The sequence below is a fragment of the Argiope bruennichi genome, chromosome X1 (assembly GCF_947563725.1).
Source record: "Argiope bruennichi chromosome X1, qqArgBrue1.1, whole genome shotgun sequence".
Classification (NCBI taxonomy): Eukaryota; Metazoa; Arthropoda; class Arachnida; order Araneae; family Araneidae; genus Argiope; species Argiope bruennichi.
In genome coordinates this window covers 124,377,382-124,398,212 of record NC_079162.1, presented here as the reverse complement: position 1 = coordinate 124,398,212, position 20,831 = coordinate 124,377,382, and the positions used below count along the sequence as shown (strand labels likewise).

At 31.2% G+C, this 20,831-nt stretch overlaps 1 protein-coding gene across 2 annotated transcripts in view; it reads left to right on the top strand.

The window, feature by feature from the left end:
* Positions 1-20,831, top strand: part of LOC129958354 (toll-like receptor Tollo) — a 276,682-nt gene that overhangs the window by 58,197 nt on the left and 197,654 nt on the right. For both annotated transcript variants that reach the window (XM_056070784.1, XM_056070781.1), the window contains exon 2: positions 14,061-14,101. The gene's annotated coding sequence lies outside the window, so the exon portion shown is untranslated. The remainder of the gene's footprint in view (positions 1-14,060; positions 14,102-20,831) is intronic.

Here is a 20,831-nt window from a genome sequence, read left to right as displayed (position 1 = left end):
AACTGATAATACTCATTTTTACTTTTAAAAAAGGTCTAAAAATGCACCCATCCAGCAGTTACAGAAATTACTTATTAACGTAAAATTAATCCTAAAATTTTAACTTTTAAAAATGCATTGTATCGGGTTTGTTGAATCTGTCTGTATTAATAATTTGTTGAAAACTGAATTTTCATTTCTGTCATGAAAATACTGGAAATCAATTCTTTTGCTCTGTACTATAGAGTAGTTTGAGTTATTTGTGATTGTTAGTTTATAAGTAAGCTACACGAAATGGAAATGATGGATGGAATTCCTACATTCAGTTTTAATAATTTATTTTTGATGTTTCTGAAGTTGAAGTTCTTAGAAGTTATTTTTGGCGTTTTGATACGCCAAACTTCAACTGATAACTTTTTTAGTGGAAACAATTTCTTTTTTTGGGGAAAAAAAAACCTTTTTTCAAAACATTGTTATCATCTATAACATAAATTAGAAATTCTCCTTAAAGTATATCTTATTTTAATGTTGGAGTTAATGAAATTACTTTCGAAATATTGATTATTTCATTTTCCCTTACAATTTTTTTTTCCGATTATAACCATGGATTATTTTATTCTATCTCAATATGTGTTGAGGTTTTATTATTTTTTTGAGTCATCTCGCATTGCAATCAAACATGCCTTGCCCTTTATTAACCTCCTTTTAACTATTCAAATGCATCACTTAACATCTAGAAGTAACAGTGTGGTATTTATCTAATTCATTGGTATATTTGAAAACGTTTTATAACGTATTTTTATGTATTTATCATTTGCCTTTTATAAAAGTTATTTTTTTTTAGATTCAATGAATCAATCTGACATTTTGTAGGATAGTTTTAATTAAAAATAATAAATAAATGATAAATCAATAAATGAATTGAACTGTTTTGCAAATTTCACAGCTGAGCGATTTAGCTAAAAGTTTTTTGTTACTAGGGTAGGCAAACCATCTTGTTACTGAAGACGGAGAGGGAATACATTATGAAGGATAAGCCATGCCCAAAGATTAAAGCATCTGAAGTGGAGCCTGTAAAATGTCAATCTTAAAATGTTATGTTTATTTAAGATTCGTCAAAATTCCAATCCTTTGAGTGTAAGTTCAGTAAATGCAGTATTAATGATTTTTTATGAAACTTAAAAAATCCTTTATCAAGATTAGTCTGTGCATTTTATGAATGCATAGACTGTGCATTTTATGAATGCATAGACTGTGCATTTTATGAATGCATAGACTGTGCATTTTATGAATGCATAGACTAACCTTGCAAACACCAAGAGCAAAAACTCTTTTTAAGGAATAAAAAAAATTCTAATCGTGTAAAAACGAGTAGATAGCAGAAATGGTATATCGTGGTTTAACAAGCAACACCACTTCACCCAATTTTCAAAATTCTGTAAGTGGAAGCAAGAACTTTTTCGAAACCAATAAAGAATACTTCAGACTTTTTTCACATCTGGTGTGATCACCAGACTGCATGTTCATATCTGATGTCGAAAATATATAAAATCTTGAATGCAAAAAATGTGGTTTTCAGTTCCTTTAGCGGAATTTTGAAAATTGAGATCGGTACAGTCAATTTCTTATTAGTGACGATAGACAGCCGTCACATTAGAAAGATTCTGCATGTATTTCTATTGTGAAATGTTTATGGACTTTTAATAAGCTTAGTCTTTATTAAATAAAGTTTGATTATCACAAGAAGCAATTTTTGCTCACTATTCATCTAATATTTTCTTCAATAGCCGAGAAATCGGATTCGTGTCTGTTGTATCCACTTTTCTGCTTAGGAATTCATCATGCATATGTGTTGCAAGTTATCTTTAAGTATTTTGTATCATTATAATAATACATTTAAAAATTACCACCTATGCATTTTTCACCTTTCCTCTTCATATAGAAAGTACAGCTGCTTTGCTTTATTCCCTACATTTTTGAGATTTTTCTTCATTTTTAAATTGTTTTTCTTATTTATAAAATTTTCTTATCTTTTAAGAATGCTTGAAGATTAATTTGGTCGTTTTTTTAATCATTATTTTCTTATATAAATTTTAATTTTTTAAAACTGTTATTTCCACATTTAAGCTATTTTCGTATTATGTATTTAAAACAACTGTGGGTACAAGAGTGCGCTACACAATATTGCATGCTTTTGACTTAATTCTTTTATCGATACATTTTCAAAATCTTCTTTCTCTTATTGTTTCAAGAATAACTGCACTAATTGGAATTAAAATTTATGATTAGGAAATCTATCAACAAACATTATCTCAAGATACTCCAGTATCAAAGTCAATTTAATTATATAATTGTGTGGTTGTTTGTAGAGCGAGATACAGCACTGTTTATTTTTATTCCGAAGAAATCTTCTTGAGTTTTTACAACGACCCCCCCCCCCCCCGAATAGTCTATACCAATCACGAATTCTTCGCAAACCCACTGAAACAGAAATGTATCTTCCCATAATTAATTATTTAAATGCATTACACGAGGATGAATTCATTAAGCGACAAATTTGAACGTGAACAAACAACTTGACTGTTATTACGAGTACCTTTCGCTGAGGTGGTGCTCTTGTGCATTAGACTGACTTTTTTTGTTTCAATTGAATTGTTTTCCTCCCCGGACGAATTACCTTAAAAATATCGATGGGACCGAGCAAACATGGAAAAGCTAATTACATGTGGATGTTGGGCATCTTTTTGTTGAAATAAACTCTTTGCTACTGCTGTTGCTGCCGAACTAAAAGGAGAGGATGAAAAAACGAAGTATTTGCCTTAGATTTATTCGCTTTGTCGAACATGTTGGGAAGAACTTCGGATGTTTGTATTTGTTACACGTGAAGTGATATAAGGTGCTTTTAAGACTTCATTAAATGTTGGAGAAAAAGATTACTCCAACTAATACTTCTGAAAATGTAATTTTGACTTTCAATACAAAACGTGCCGACTGATGTGTATAGTGCCTATCAGTCCCAATTTAACAAAGTATTTCGAAAGCACGCGACGTAGTGTGAATATTCTGATTGGAATATAAAAGCAAATATTGAATTTTGTCGAATTTGGTCTTTTTTTTCTGAGAAAAACGGAAGTGGAATTCATGCATTTTAATTTGTAATTTCTTTATTCTTTGACAAGAATTAAACAATTGGTTCATGTTGATCTTCCTTTTCCTAAAATAACAATTCCTCACAAATCGTTTCTAAGATTTCAGAACATACATTTATTTTAAACAATACTTCTACTTGTCATAAAGATTGTTCCACTGTATCATTCTTTGCCTCCCTTTTCATGACATTATATAGCATTCTAGAATTTTTGGGCAGATCCTATCATTATCGTGCAAGAATTTAAAAATTCCTTCGAAAAACTGATTTAAAAGTTACTAAATAACCCAAAGTGACCATTTACCGAGGTTTTATCTTTTAACGAGGAAAACGTGAATTACTTCACCAAAGCTTTTTTTTTCTTGGGAAGTTGATGTGAGTGAAGACTTTGAGGTGCAAACATTCCTCGAGTTGGTGTGACAGTTAATAGATAGGAATATCTATTCTGGTGTCACTCTTTATTTAATCCCATAAAGATTTACTAAGTCTGTTACTGAAGGACTTCAAAAAGATTCTTTGATCTAATTAAGTTAATATAAGCTAGACATTTAAACTTCCTTTCGAATAAAAAAAAAAACTCTTCCTTCTTTGGGAATATCGGAAGTCCTTGTCACTTTTTTTGTGATTGCTATCCATTTCAAACTTGCTTATTCTAATTTGATCGAAAACTTCGGTATGTTCTGGAAATGCCCTGGGAAATACTATCTAATAACGCAATTGATGAGGTAAGTGGATCATAAACTTAAGTTCAATTCAGCCACCAATTTCAGAAATACCACCTTTAATGCGTCCTGATGTTTATTTTCCAATAGCTAAAATGAATGGATTTTGATGCATAGTAAGGCCTTTGTTGTGTATTTGTTAATTCCGGCCAAAACTGGGTTTCGCAATTCGCAAAAAATTCGGACAGGAAGAGATTGCAGAAAGAAACATCAGTTTTCAGTCCCGAATTCCCATAGGTGCATAGAGCCGCGGTGGCCTGGTGGTATGGTCTTGGCTTCGGAACCGGAAGGTGTCAGGTTCTAAACCCGATTCAATCAAAGAAGAACTATCGTGTAAGCGGGTCTGGTGCATGTTAAATCCGTCGTTGCCAAATGTCCTCCTCTTGGTGTGGTGTGGAAGTTTGGAGAGGGGTTGCCCGCTCAGGTGTCATCCTCATCATCTGACTGCGGCTCAAAATTATGAGGTCCATCCCAAAATAGCCCTGGTATTGCTTTAAAAACGGGAAGTTAATAATTACTAAACTAAACTAAGGCCATAGATGCATCTAATGAATAAGCATTTTTAAAGATGTCAAATGGAAGACGAAGGAAATGGAGGAAAAAAAAAAGAAAAGATGGCTATGTTTTCTTTCTCAACAACATACGCTTCCAAATCGAAATTGAAGCTTAGAAATAGGGTTTTTGAAACAGGTTAAATTTATTTTTTATAATTTTCTGGCTAAATGCCCTCATTTTCGGAAATCTGAAAAAATGTCACGCGAGTGTCGGCCTAATGTCTTTATTATATTTATTAGTGCAATGTGGACCTTTTCCTCTCCCCTCCAAAAATTAGTTGAATATGAAATAAAAGAATTAGTTTAGTAATAAACTCATTAGGTGATAGTGAATTTTAATTTCCATAGGTATTTTTACTTTACCATACGTTTCACTTCCTTACCTAATCATAGAATTACTTTAGAAAATTTAATGACTCATGGTAAAAAGTTCATGATAATAATTGTGATAAATATGAAAAATGTTCTGCAACTTTACTTCACTTGCGCATCATTATGTCATCAGGTAATTTAACATCAGCATTGCATTGTGATATAATGGAGTACAACTACAGGCTGCTGGACGAGAAATTAGATGGTACATGCAAGTAACCAAAATTAAAACTTTTTTTGCTTTTTATTATTGAAAGAATTAATTCACAAATACAGGAAAATTCTCATTGTAATTCAACCTGCTAACGTATGCACTTCATTTGCACATTTTTACCAGTTTAACTATTTCAAATCAAAAAATCCATATATATATATATATATATATATATATATATATATATACTGGGCCTTCGAACTATATCCCAGAATTCATGATTACTTTTCTATACACATGTAGTTTCATAGAAAGCACAGAATTTCTCGTAACTGCTAGCTCAAAGTTCTCTGCTTTTTTCACCATTTATTTGGACATCATTCTATTTTATGCCCTATATCTACAAGTATCGGTATTTTTCTATGGGTTAAAAAACTCTCATGAATGAATTTTCTTCCTAGTATTGCATTAAGGAGGAAAAATTATAGACCTGTATAAAAAAAATTATTTGCTGTGTCAATAGCAATATCGAGGAGCTCGCCTTAAGCATTAATCGACAAAGCAATAATGCCAGCAAAGGTCGATAAATTGATATACTCGAAGCAATTACCTTTTACTAACATAAGAATCCAGTCTTTAGCAGCCTTTTATAACTGTGGTTAAGAAAAACAGCGAATGTTGCTCCGAGTATACATCAAGAAATTCTTTTTCTTTCTATAATTTCCGGACAAAAATATATCATGATATTTTCTATCTATTTTTTTTTCCTCTGGTGAAGCATTTATATTTAGTCTCTTCGTTAAAACATACGATGACTATGAAACTTCAGTGTCATTTTTTGAAATCCAGACTGGAAAATATTTGCAATTTAAGAATGTCCAAATATTGTAAATTAAATAAAGTATCTGTACAATATGTGTACTAGATTTTATGCATGGAATTTCTCTGAATAAAAATATTTTCTTCTCTTTTATTAATTAAAATATTTCCTCCCCGTAAGCTGGAAGGCAAATGTAAATTCTTTTAAATCTGAGTTACTATCTGGCAACATAAATTGTTGACTTAAGAAAGAGTCCAAATAAAAGCGTGAAAAATCATTTTCAATTCCTGACTTCAAAGATATTGAAATCGAAAAACTTTAAATGCAAAAGTACTTGAAATACGTCTTGATGTGGTGCTAATTTGGCTAATCGGATTTATTTATCTATCTTCAATATTAAGAAAGTTATAGCGAAATGAAAATTTCAACCCCTCGCCATTTCCACTCCCTTTGAACTTGATGGGCCATTTACAAACACGTCCGAGATTTTTACATTTATAACAACATATCCCAAACCATTTAAAATTCAAACAAAATCACACACACACACACACACACACACACACACACACACACACACACACACACACACACACACACACACACACACACACACACACACACACACACACACACACACACACACACACACACACACAATTATTCCATATAGTGTGGCAAGAGACGCTTTTAAAGCTTTACGCAAAAATAACATCTTTTTCATACAACTACATTTATGTTTATTAACTAGCGTTTCGTGTAAATATTTATTCATATTGTTCTTGTATTCTATACAGAAAAAGTAAAAATTCGCCTAATGGACTTTGCTTTGATAAGTTTCCCTATTCTTGTTGAAACAAATCTTCGTACCCTTTGAAATTCTCTCTGCATAAACAGAAATTGAGCAAAATAATAAGAACCCCCTTTTCTCAGCGCGAATAAATAAATATATAAAAATAATAATTGAATCAACTTCACAAACAAAATCAAAATAAACACTCGCGCCTGAAACTAGTGATTTGGGCACCTATGTAGGTTAAGTAAACAAAATGATAAATTATCCGCAGTTGTATCCTATCATATATTTTTCGATCTAAATGTGCTTTTAACGGCATTCTACTTGGCGTTTCTCGACTTAATGATAGCTTTAACGACGTGAATCCAACATAGAAGCAGTAATATTATCATTCCTTCGAATGACTGACTTTCCTGTCTGCATTGTTGCCTTGTTAAATATATCGTTTGTAGATCAAACGATTTGACGAGAATCGAAATTCTTTGTCTACATTATTTCGGGAGTTAAGTGAAATTGTGTAGAATTTTCGCAAGAATATAATAAGACCTTTGCAAAGATTTAATTTGTGTTGTATTTTCGTACGAATATAACAGTGGGAGACCTCCTCGGAAATTTAATTTCGCGCTTTTGGAAAATGGGAAAATAATGATCGTGCCCGTGAGATGGCGAAATTTGTTGTAAATGACGAATTTCAGAATGTTTGCTGTTTTGCAGAGCGTTGTTCAGAAATTGAGAAGGGTTCATGTTTGAATACAAGTTAGCGGATGTTTGTGAAAAATTATGAATATTTATCATCTTATTTATTTTAATGTATTCACCAGAATCGTTTTATACTGCGATATTTGTAGTAAGCTAGATTCGAAGCTAGACATTATACGTAAATTATTGTTCAGGTTTCAAATGCTTATTTAAAATACATTTTGAATGATAAAACATTTTTGGGCAAAATGAATGTAAAAGCACTGTTTTCAAGTATTGGATATATTTCTAAATAATTTCCCAACTTCCAAACATTTGTTTTCTCAGCATTTTGAGAGCATATACTCGCGCATACATATATTTAATGTGTACATTTATTTTAAAAATCGTCTCTAATTTTTAATTATTTAAATTAAGACAAGCGAGTAACAAATGTAAGTGCAGCTTAATCTTCATATCTTACTAATCCAGATTACCATCTATTTTTTAATAACATAAATAAATTCTTAATTATTAATCCTCATTTCCGAATTTGCATTGATGTGATATTTAATATTCTCCATAGGAAAAAAAATCCCCATAATTGTGAATTATTGGTTGCAACTTTTTAGTAAAGCATTTAAGACAATGATAAACTTGTGGTTGAAAGCGTTAAAGTGTATCAGAGCAAATCTAGTCTTGGAAAAAAGAAAAATGTCAATTCGATTGAAAATCTTTTGAAGGTGGTTGAAAGTAGGTGGGAATCTTTTAGAGTTGACGACTCAGACGATGAAATTTATCACTCTGAAAAGACATTGAATATGATGTGATTAATGCCAAGAATTTTGCTGTCGTAAGTATGAGTTTGAAATTCCTTTTCTGAATCACTGTGCTTCATGTTGAGGAGTCGACTTCTACTTATGCCAATATAATGTTAAGAATAGAGTTCCTGTTTTTTCGTAGTTGCAATTTGCAAATTCTATGATGCAGAATCTGAGCAGATAAACAGGAACTCTGTATGTCCGGCACAGAACAGGGCATTTGCTCTTTACTAAGAGGTTGGATGGAGAGTTATTTTTGGCAGTACTTTATAATTTGAGCAACCCTTGTATGTAGCATTCCAGTCAACCAGGTTCCCATCATCTTGATTCGCAGTTTATTAGGTAGAATTTCTAGGATTTTATATGCAGCAGCTGCCGATTTGAATGCCCGCTTCCTTCGGCAATCTATTGCTTGTGTAATCTGCATACGCATTTTAATTTGGGGATTTTTCCAATCGGCTTTCGAAGATTTGACTTGCAATGGAATTGCAAGTCTTAGGGTTGAAAAAGGCATTGCATTTGACTCGTTGTCTACCATGATTTTAATTTGATATGCAATATGCCGAATAGATAAATTACCTCTTAGACTAATTCGATCTATTAATTCTAATTAGGCAAATACTAATTCGATCTAGGATATGGTGTTTGGATCACAAAGTTTTGTTGTCCATTGAAGGTATGAATGTCCCATCTTTCATAGCATCTAAGTAAATATAATTGAAAGCTAGAAATCTTGATGGATGCCGGAGAGTTTGTTTCGGTTTATATGGAGTGGTATAAATTATAGAATTGGAAATGTCGATATGTTGTCGAAGTGTGTTCAATACGATAATCTTTTCTTTCAACTGAATATTGAATTGCAAGCGTGTACAATTTCTTGTTCACAACTACTACAAACACGTACAAGCATGTACATGTACAATTTCTTATAAAATTTCTTTGCAAGTATTCTTTATTTATACGCTTATTATTTTATTTATTCTTTATTTATACTTTTATAATAACCATTAAATATGTGGCATAAAGGAAATTACTTTATCAAAAACATTACTCCAAGATTTTGGTCTCATAATGGGACCACGTTATTGCAGGGGAGTAATCAGTGACGGTTTTTAACTAACTGCATCAGACTGTATTTCTTCACTATATATCTATGAATTTAAGAATAACAATGACATTTCTTAGTTGTTTTTTATCCCCCAGTGAATGAATACACATTAAATCGATCATGTTTCTGCATGGATATAAGGAAAAATATCCCCAATATTTAAAAAGTAAACTGACGTTTATGCAGTTCCTATTACGCACTTAGCCGTATTTGCTGTGGATTTTCTAACGCATACCGCTTAGAGAAAGCGAATAAGTCGTAAAACTCCGTTTCTCATTCGAGTAGAAAATTTTAAATGCCAGAGCGTTAATTTTAATAATCTATCACCCTGTGAAGACCTTTTTCTATCTTAATACTGTGTAAAGGCTTGGCATTATTCTGTTAAGAATCTTGCTTTGCGGAGTGTTTATTCCCGGCACCACACAAAACTGATCGCTATCCTGATATGGTTAACAACATCGTTTCCATTCTCGGCTAAAACCGACTTCCTTTATAGCCTACCTCTTATCTCTTAACTGTAACCGAGTCCCACGCTTATCACTCTTCACTCTCAACTTGCCCCGAGCTACTGAAGGATTTAAGTTTCCTCTATACCTCTTTTAGAATACTTTCTAAAATATTTTCAATAGGGATTTTTCTTCTAAACTTGTTACACGGCAAATTGCGCTGGTTTACTGGTAAATTTAGGTGCTATAATAATTTTTATTGTAAATATTCAGTAAAGATTGCTTTCACGAGTGTTATTGAATATTTATAAACGGTCCTATTAATTAACATATAGCACTGTTTTTAAAGCAGTGTATGAGAATCAAGTTGAAACTCTAATTTCCAGATTTGATATAAAAGTTTGGAAAGTTCACCTATGTGAATATGAACGCCATTATCTTTTTTTTTTTTTTTTTTTTTGGGGGGGGGGGGTCATAGAATAGTTTCCAAGTAAAATGTTGACTCTGAGCTCGAGAATAAATTATATTTATTCATTGGAGTGTTAGTGAAAATAAATAATACGGCGCATTGAATTACTGGAAATCGGAGCTTTGATACTGATTCCATCGAAAATCTTTTTCACCTGCGGGTCGTACACATTGAATTGGCAGATGTTTAAACAACTTGTAACGAAGTTGAGAGTATGAATTGCTGTTATTTTTCATTGAAGACCTCAAGTCCTAGTGACTTCAAAGGTGGAAACTCGCAGCAAGATGACAATTGATGTTATAAAAAAAATGTCATACTGGTTAATACGAATGTAAACTCTAATATGTATAAGTTCATTCATTTTTATGATATTTAGCTCTAAATATAATAAAACGCATTAATTTCTATAAAATAGTTTTTATTGTGATATAATAAAATAAAATAAAGTAATTTATTTTTTCGTCATGTTCACCAACCAATTAATTTCAGGTTTGTTTCATCGTCTACTTAAAAACCATCAAGTCAAAATATGCTACAAAAAAAATCTTGGCTCAAAGCATTAATTTGTAGTTTAAAAATTCAAAGTCTGTTTAGCAACTTGAGAAACAAAATGATCCCACTGATGCAAAAATCAATGAGTCTGGACGGAATCGATAAAACTGCTATTGGAATTCCCATTCATTACTTTTCCATTTTCTCATATTTAAAAAGAAAGTGTTAAAATTATCAAAATATGTGATGATTTTGACGGTCATCAACATCTGCTTGCCTGATTTCGATGAGTAACAATATTAATGCTAGAAAATCAAATTTGAGAAATGCTTGTGCCTGCCTGGTCGTGTGAATGTGAATTCGATAATTTACCAGGAAAAGAGTTAGTTGGATGAAATTATCCCCCAGTTCACTTTTGTAATGTATCTATATCAAATTTAACAAATTAAGATCATTCACCTGAATAGAGAACTGATTTTTACCAAGGTACTAATAAAATATTAATACCGTATTTATGAAAGCTTTTCAACGTGTGCGTTCTCTTTTGCATTTAATAAAATTGATATAATATACATTTATTGTATATTTAAGCATTATCACCCGATCCTGTAAAAATATTAGTTTATGTATTGGGATAACAGTCACTTTTTGGTACTGGATTTAAATCAATTTGGAACTTGTGAAAACTTTAAGGGCAGTAAAAATGATGAGAATGTAGTGGAGAGAGAATATATTTTAATACAGTTTTAAAGATAAATTGTTAATGAAAAATGTCAACGAAATGTTGTTTTTTTTTACAGAAATAAAACAATTATTCTAAAAATATGAATTATTTCATCCTCTAAAAATTTTTTAAGGCCATCAAAATAAACGCAGTATAATAGTGCAGAAGCTAATATTTAATACTTTTGTTTTGATGGCAAATATCTGATATTAGACTTAATTTTTTACTCGGTTCTGGACTGCTTTATATTACTCGTAAAAAAAAATGTTTTATACCTCTACAGTTGAGGCTAAATGCCTCTCATTTTGATAATCTTGTCTTGATATATAGCCACATAAGTTCTGAATAGGACTCCAATATTATCAGTTTGGATATCTCTGACATTATTCTAAAACCAGTGTTCAATGCCTTTTGTGGACTAATATTTTGTTAGTAGATCCATCTTTTCTGTTTCTGAAAAGTTACAATAAGTAAAATATCGCCAGCAATAATGTGTCTAAGTATATCTGAATTCAATTTTATTCTAACCAGTTCAAGAGACCTCTAAATTAAAAACAAACCCTTATCAGAACAGACCCATTATCTAAGTGATGTTTGGAGGAAAAACTTTTTTTTTCATCCAAAATAATGACGATTGTAATTTCAACTTTCAGATCTATTCAATTTTTTTTTCTATAGAAAAGTAACCGCAGTCACCAGCCGTTTCAAAACCATCACTTGTCTTCCAAAATCTAAACGCTGCATTTTTTTTTTTTTTTTTTAATCTGATCAGTACAAAAATTGTATTTGATTATTCTTTGCTCAGAACATTCCTGGGTAAAGTAATAAAACTAGATTGGCTTCTTTCAGATATTCAATCCAGCCATTCTTGTAATTTCTTTAATTATTTTACAAATGATACTAATTTCAAAACTCTTATATCCTAGTGGCAAAGGTTTAAGTCGGATTTCAGTGTTTTTCCTCCCATATATGTTTTTAACTAATAATTGTTTTATAATTTTCCAGTCTTTTACATTATGTCAATCAGCTGTTTTAAGCTCTTAAATCATCATGAGTCATCAACAATTATTACTATTACTTTACCTGGCATCGGAATTTAATTGTTCATTTCAGTTTTCGATAGTATTTTAAATCATTTTATCGAATAAAATTCTATTTTTCTTTAAAAATACGATTTTTTTTCCTGATTTTTCTTGCATTTTACTTATGGGCTTGCGTATCTCGAATGATCTCATCTTTTGGCTACTGAAAAGTAGAGGCGACTCTTTCGAGATGTTCAAATAGTACTGCTGAAATAAGACAAAGGCATTCTACTAAATTATAAAATCCGTTACCGTGTCTAAGATAAGTAGTGTTTGTATATTAGCATATTTTCTTGTATTTATTTATCTTAGTATACTACGTATAGCTTACTGCGTTTCTTTTTATTTCTGGAGTACTCTTTATACTCTTTACAAAGCTTCACAAATCACCTTTGCACTTATGTCAAAAGAATATTATCTACATTACTCGCGTAGAAATAAATACATTCTTAAAACTGGGCAACACCTGATTTAGATTTGAAACTGATTTGTATACGGCCAATTATTTCTTTTTTTATCTGCGAGTTCAGAAGTTCCTGCAGTAGTCGCAACCACCTGCTCGCAACTAGATGTAAACTTTCCGTGTTGATTTTGGGAGGGGATAGGTTATCTTCATCAATCACTCATGCTGAAACGGAGACGTAGGAGCTTTAGTCCCGTAAGCCAATTATGATCTTTTCTAATGTCGATCATCTAATTAGTAACTTGTTATTGAACCTCTGAAACACTCCTAACATGTGTTCAATATTCTTTTCCTCATTTGTCTTTATTGTTATATAACTGAATTAATTGAAAATATCTTCAGCATATATTCAGGAACGCTAAATTTGATGAACAAAAAGATGTTATTATAAAATAATAACTTTCACCATGAGGTTTTCGCTATTTAACGAGGTTGGATTTGCATATGCCTGAGTATTAAAAGCATGACAGCTAGCAATCTAAAGGATCTGCTTTAAGCAAGATTTACTGTAGCTAGTCTCGGGAACTTGATGACTCTTTTATAGTGCCTTTTGTATTATTTCGAATAATAGTGGACAGAAGATCCAATTCTGCCAATTACATTGATGACATCGCATGAATGAATCGAAAGCTAATGTTTGGATTCCAACTTTCCTGTCTCAATATCCCACAATGGGTCTTTTCAAAACAGCAGATTCGTTAACTATAATTGTTACCTCATGAGGGATTTGTCAACCCTGTAATTTGAGTTGCATTCATGTAGTGCATTCATGCCTCTTTTCTAAAGTTTTAAATAACACAACTGTGACGTTTTGCATCGGTGAAACAATTAAGGCATGTCGTTAGGTTTTTTTATTATTATTTTTTTTATTTCTGAGAATCACTCTCTCATCTGTATTATCTTCAATTAAGCCGTAAATTGTCAGAGTTTTCAATGAAGTTAAAATGTTGTCATGGGAAACAAGTGGAAAGCAATTCTGGATCTGAGTATTAATAGAAAATTTAATTTTATTTTGGTAGAAACTCGATTGTGAACTAGTATATTCACGTTTTAAATTTGTAATTTGTGTGAGTTCTGAAATATTTATTAAATAATAGTTTCTGCAAGTTTTTAAAGTAGTAGATAATTATCTATATGTTTCCAGATGAAATTTAGTGCAAACAACATTTCTTTGTATGTTAAAATAAAGGATCTGTTTCTTTGTAGAAAGATAAATATTGTTTCTTTTTCAGGAATCCAGTTTCCTACGTTGAATTCGCTTTGGCACTGATTGGTAAGTTTTAATCCATTAATAGTTCTGCTTTTTTCTAAATTTAATTTGATTAAATCCTCCCTTTCAGTAATATGTTGTTTTATTAATTCAATTAAAAATTTTTAGAATAGTTTAGATATTTGTATAATAATGTGTAACTTTTGCACCGAATTATAATGCCTTTGAATGATTTTTAGTTTGCAAAAGTAGATAATTCCATGCTCGTATGACGCATGGGTACTACTATTATGAGATTAATGATGCATTCCATGAAATTTTTGAATAAATTATACAGTTAAAAGTAACTACCCGCATTAATTTTTATTGCCAGAAGGTTACATTTATCTCCTAACACATTGTAATCTTCAATATTTTTTAAATAATTTATCAGCTATTAAAATTGCAGTTTATTTCCTTTTATTACTATTTATTGGGTTAAGCAGAAGTTGATTTGTTATAAGGAAGGAGATTTCCGTAGATTAACAGTGATTAACAAAAAGTTAACAATGGAAACTCTTGCAACAAGACCGTAAGATTACACTCCAAATACAATAACGAACATGATTCTATTGCAAATAATCCACATAAACGCCTTGAATTTATTTAACCATTGTATGCAGGTTTGCAATTTTGTTTCCAAACAGAAGAAATTACTATAAAATCAGTTTAAAGAGATAACAAACATGTCTTATGGTTTTTCTAGGAAGTTCTCTCAATAAACCTAGCAATTTGTTGAAAAAAGTGTTAAGTGTTCGTTCGTGAGAGATATCAAATTGACAACTCGCGTCTTTTGACAATCACTAATTTACTTTTCAAGTGCAAGTTGTGATACATCAGAAGATCCAACAGTGACGCTGGTTCCCTCTTGCATAACTTTCTCAACCTCTTCAGCACTCCAACAATGGCCTCGAGAACAAAACCATAAGCAAAATGGCACCAACCGCATAGTAGCTACTGCCGCTGAAAATTTGCAAAACGCATGCCGACGCGAAGACTAATTGGGCTGTCTCCCAACGATTGTTCTAAAAGTCTTCCTAACAATAAGTTAACTCTCTCTACAGTTTCGTGTCTGCTGATTAATGAACACGAATAGGACAGGGAGGGCGCTTTTCACTTTGCTCTTCCTATTAATTTTGATGCGAATGTAGTATGCATAGGAAGCCATTACAGAAGAAATCAACAACTTTGTAGCATGTTTGTTGAGGGTTGTGTTGCTTTCTTGCTCTTGATTGTATTGATTATGTGAATTAATTTGAGTGCGGATGCCTGAAGCGAAAGTTTTAAATTCTTCAAGAAAAGAGTCATGATTATTTATTTTCACCGACAGCATTCTTTTCGAGCTCCCGACGCTTGGAAGTTCTCAGATTTGCTCTGGAACTCGTATAATTATGACCTCTTAGGTGCCACTTTTACGGCTTTTCTGTTGTGCGTTTAATAAGTACTATTATCGAAATGCTGCAGGTAGCTCTAAGCTAATTCTAATTTTATATCCGAACTTACACTTTGATTAGAAAATTTTATGCGTAACTTACTGATGAGTGAGATCCTTCCTAATTCAATATTATTAGTTTCGTTATGTAGATTTCATGAGTTGCAGGGCGGTTGGAAATTTATTCAATGGCTCAATTGTTTGATCAAGTCTTTAGATTAACCTCAGTAATTATTTCATTTTTGTAAATAAGCTGTATTTATGTTTCAGTGCTTGAAGGATTGACACTCACTGTATTGAGAAAAGTCTATTATTTCTGACCGTTGGCAATTTCAAATCTGATTGCTTATGATTATTTTAGCTTATGTTATTTTTCTCACTACGCAAATTTGTACGAAAATTTACTGTCTAAAATTTAATTTTAAACAGTAATTAAGTTAATTTTTAACAGTTAATTTACATTTCATAGTGATTTGAATTTCGGATATAAGTAGAGCAAAATTCAATTGTCCGTTTATTTAAGTGAATGCTTAAAGTATATGGAATGAAATAAATCGTGTGCCACTTTTTCTAAAGCGAAAAAACAGTGCTTTCTCTACATTTTATGGATTTTCATTACTTAATGGCTCCATCAGTTCTTAACACTAACCTTATGGCAAGCCATTGACTTTCCAAAAGTTATGTGGCTTACAGTAGTCTTTCTTTTCTGCTGATATATGCTCATCGTTAATGGTGCATTTTTGCAATGGTAATATTTGTTGTGTATATAAGAAATAAAACTGGTTTCTAAATATGCGATGAACTAATTCATTGATATAAATTTAGTATTCGTGATAATCCCGAGACCTTTTCCAAAATATGCATCAGGGAATCCGCAGCACTTCTTGTAACGTCGTGATTGCAGAAAAGGAATTGTAATCAACGTGCTCTCTTTTTGCTTGAATTCTTTATTCTAAATGAAGTTATCACGATTCTTGAACCTTAACTTAATATGTCATAATTCAAGTGTGGCTCAGAATTTAAAATTCTTAATATTATAGTAATCGAATCGGCGTAAGTGCATCGTAATTTTTCTAAGTCTATCCACTGTTGTACCTTCATATGACTTTGATCATTGAATTACTTTTAAATACATCTTGCGTGTTTCATAGCAAGCCTCTAGACTGTCTATCTTTCTTTATATATCTCGAGTCTGAATTTAGACTACCATATATTGATACAATGTGAACTGAGAATACGTCTATTTCTAAAATATGCCGTAATTGTAAAAAAACGGCCGTTTCAAATAGCTCATTTAGTATAACGCAGCATTTAACTATCTTGAAATAAAAATTATGAAATTGATATTTGAAAAGAAACGGTGCCATTCATTCTTTGGCTCGCCTTTATTATATTAAAATTCATTTTTCCAAAGTTGTTTCATGTAACAAGGAGGTAATGACAGCCAACTATGTCTTTTGAGAAATTTTAAAATGGGAATTTTTCAGACATTTTATATTTGAATTTAAATTGTAAAGAAAAAAAGTGATTATATTGATCTTCCAAGTTTATAAACTTCGAAATTTTTGGAAATAGAGGCATAATATTTTTAAGTAAATCTTATGTACGTTTGTGATTTTTTTTCACAGAATTTTAATTTCTAGGGTGGCATATTGGCGAATTTTGACTATTTTGCTATGCGTGTAGTATGAAAATATGATGTTAACTGAAGATAAAAAAAAATGAATGTTGCTTGTTAGTTACAGAGCTGTGTTCATCAAAAATGGAAATCATGATTTTTAAAGTTATTAACTTAAAATATATAAAATTATGTTCATTTTCAATTTGCAGTTAGCTGCAATTTAAAGACTTGTTCTCATGTAAGACTTTCACTTATTTTTTTCAACGAAATGATAATTATGGAAGCATTCTCCATGCTAAAAATATATTTAGGCACTTTTGTGCATTTCTAATGCTTAAATATTTGTTCGGGCGTTTTCGGAATATTTATCTAGGTATTTTTTTCATTGTATATTCTGTACCCTTTCATGAAATCCAATTTGGTGAATATTTGTTTTATTTACAATACAAAGTGTCAGAATGCTCAATGTATTTTGGGACATCATAAGCAAAGCTTATTTGCATTACGCAATAGTAATATTAATACCACAGCAAGCCTCTGTTTGTCGAATATTTATTAACAACCTTCCAGATTTAAGTCCTAGGTTGAAATCCAGCTAGAACTTTCTAGATAATTCTTGTAAGGATTAAATAAATAACTTTTCTTTAGGGCACTCTATCATTCCAGAATACACTCAATTCTCTATAGTATCAATTTTATTGTTTGTATTTTGAACCAAATTGAATTGCTTTCAAAACTTCTGCATCTCTTGTCTCTATTTGCAATCCTTTCATAACAATGATTGTATGTTTTATCGATTTATTCATAAGAAAAATGTATCTTTTTTCCTTTCAACAAGGTTCTCCTGGAAATGGAATAAAATCTTGCTGAGCTAAAAATTGGAATTTTTCCGAAATTTTGGATTTTATCTAAAAAAAACCTTAGAACATGTAATATTTAATCTGCATTAATTTTCTCAGTTTTTTAAATTTAGATGAAAGTGTAACTAGTGAAAACGCGTCATAAATATATCATTTAAAATTGCCGAATAATCACCTCAAAAATGTTTGTGCAAGTAGAAACGAATTTAACTCTCCTAGTGCGATGTTCGTATTCTAAATATTCTAATTTTTTGGCGCCATTAAATATAAACATTTCCCTTTCACTCCGAAACACAGTTTCAAAATAATAAACACAAAACGACCCAATCCGTTGCATAAATGAACAATCTAATTAGTCAAGTAATTCAGTCTACTTTATTTTAATCTCTAGAAAGCAAGTGTCACATAACCTGTCTTTTAAGGATTTTGAAAACATTTTTATTCTTAATGAGCATTATTAATGTTGCTTAATCTTTCAAGTAATAATCAAAGTGATTATCTCGGCCGCGTTTGCTGATCTGAAAAGTATTTCAATTATTTTAATTGAATTTCTTGCCTCATCATCATGACATTGAAAAGACATTGGCGGTGGATTTTGACGGAAATGTGCAAAGAAAATGAATTCATTAATGTAAAAAGAAGGGAAAAATCTTTTTGTATAAGAAATGTTTTTCCTCCCGGGGTTTTTATATTTAAAAGATTAATTTATTTTCTGCATCTATTTGTTGGTACCTTTTTATAGAATTATTAGATATGACCTCTTGAACCGTACTGGACAGACACGTGTGTTGAAAAGACGTTTTTAATATTTCTTGAATTAAATCTTGAATGTCACAATAAGGACTTTTTGCGACTTTATTTTATTGTTTCTTAGTAAGCCAAATTATTTCATCGTTACATTTTTGTGAATTTGTTAATACTTTGTCATACAAATACCAGGCTGAAAAAATTTCAAGTTGGTGAAAGACAATTTGTATGAAGTGAAGGAAGTGAATAAATCTTTCCACAAAACAGATATCGAAGAGTGTCTTCGGAAGTAACAACTTCGAGAAGGAAACGCAAAGATTTCTGTTTTACATGTCTTCCACAGAAGTATTTGTTGTATATTACATTTTTTTGTGAATTTGTTAATGCTTTGTCATACAAATACTATGCTGAAAAAATTTTCCAGTTGGTGAGTGACAATTCTATTTTTCTTCAGAAGTGAATAAATCTTTCCACAAAACAGGTATCGAAGAGTGTCTTTGGAAGCAACATCATCGAGAAGGAAACGCAAAGATTTCTGTTTTAAATGTCTTCCATGGAAGTATTTGTTGAAAGCCTGGGTTTTAAAACCTTTGTGTTAGCATTTTCCCTGTGAAGTATTGACATAAGAACCAGTTTCTTTAAAAATCAAACCTTGTCTAAAGTTTCAATCGCAGCGGGGTCTGTGCGATTTTTGTGCGTCGCGATGGTAGTCAATGAAAGAATGATACAAAGCTCTTAGAATGCGTCAGTAAGCAATACCCTCGAATTCAGTAATCAAAAGCTTTTACGAAAGCGAATCGCTGTTGGATTGTCGTAGCTCGAATTTTTCATTTTGTCTGGGATGAAACGGGGAGAAGATAGCTTTTCAAACATGCCGTTTAATTTTCTCGTCGATTTTAATTTGACGATGAGTAACTTTTCATTTCACAAGTTTTGTTTTCATTTTTGGACTTCTCTACGACTTTCTTGGCGTTCGAATTTGACTTAAGTGTCGTGATTTGTCGATGTTGCGCGAACTAAAGTGGAGTCGGATGTTATGGCAATGTATCGAGTAATAACATATTCTTTTTATTCATCGAAAGTTGCCTTTGAAAGCTAATAGTATGGTATTATAAGTATGAAGTTTGAAAAAATTTACATTTTTATTTCTGCTATTATTTATGATCTTGTAATTCAGAATATCGAAATGAGATGCGTGAAGTTTTTTTTTGAATACACATACACGTATAAGCAAAATAATATACAATTAAAAGAGAAAATAAAAGTGAAATTATAACTATAAAATAATAATGAAGTGAAAATAAGCCGGAGTGAAAATTAAAAGCGCCTAAATCATATGAAAGGAGAGAAAAAGATATAAAACATATACGAAAACATTGTGCAAAATAACTGCATTTCAGAACGTACTAGAAATAAATCGTAAAGTAGAAGAATGTAAACAGAATGTGAAACAAGGCGGTCGACACCGTTAATTACTAATTAGGGTATGAAATTAATTGGACTGCAAAGGGAATTCTAGCATTTTTTGCAAACAGTATTGAAATATTACGTGGAAGGGCTGAAGAAGGTATCGTTTCATTTAACTTTTCGATAATTTTTTTTTTCAAAAATTTGAATAGACTTTCTTGAATATTATCCACAAAATATATTCTGCAAAGCATGCATAATATTTGCACTCTGTGAGTAAGAGTTATCTACATAAACTAATTTTAACATGTATGTAGCATAAGACAATATTCACTAAAAACTTTGTTAAAAACCTGTGGAACGTGCGAACACCACATTATTCTTTGTGCTATCACTTAGAAAAAAAATAGTCTTTGAAAGTACAGTTTCTAGCATACATCATTTGACAAGATAGCATTTTGTCGCGAGTGCCAGACTGTCTCTCTTGTGCCAGTAATCCTGACAATTCATGTTGTAGGAAAAGAAATAACTTAATTGAATAAAATGATGCAAGTCTTTTTGGCATTTTCAAGGTAAATTATTGAGGAAGATATTATATTTAATTCCCTATCATAGTTGAAAAAATTATGTAGACCGGAAATTATATTGCTATATCCGATATTTTTTTCTGGATAAATTTCTTCTACC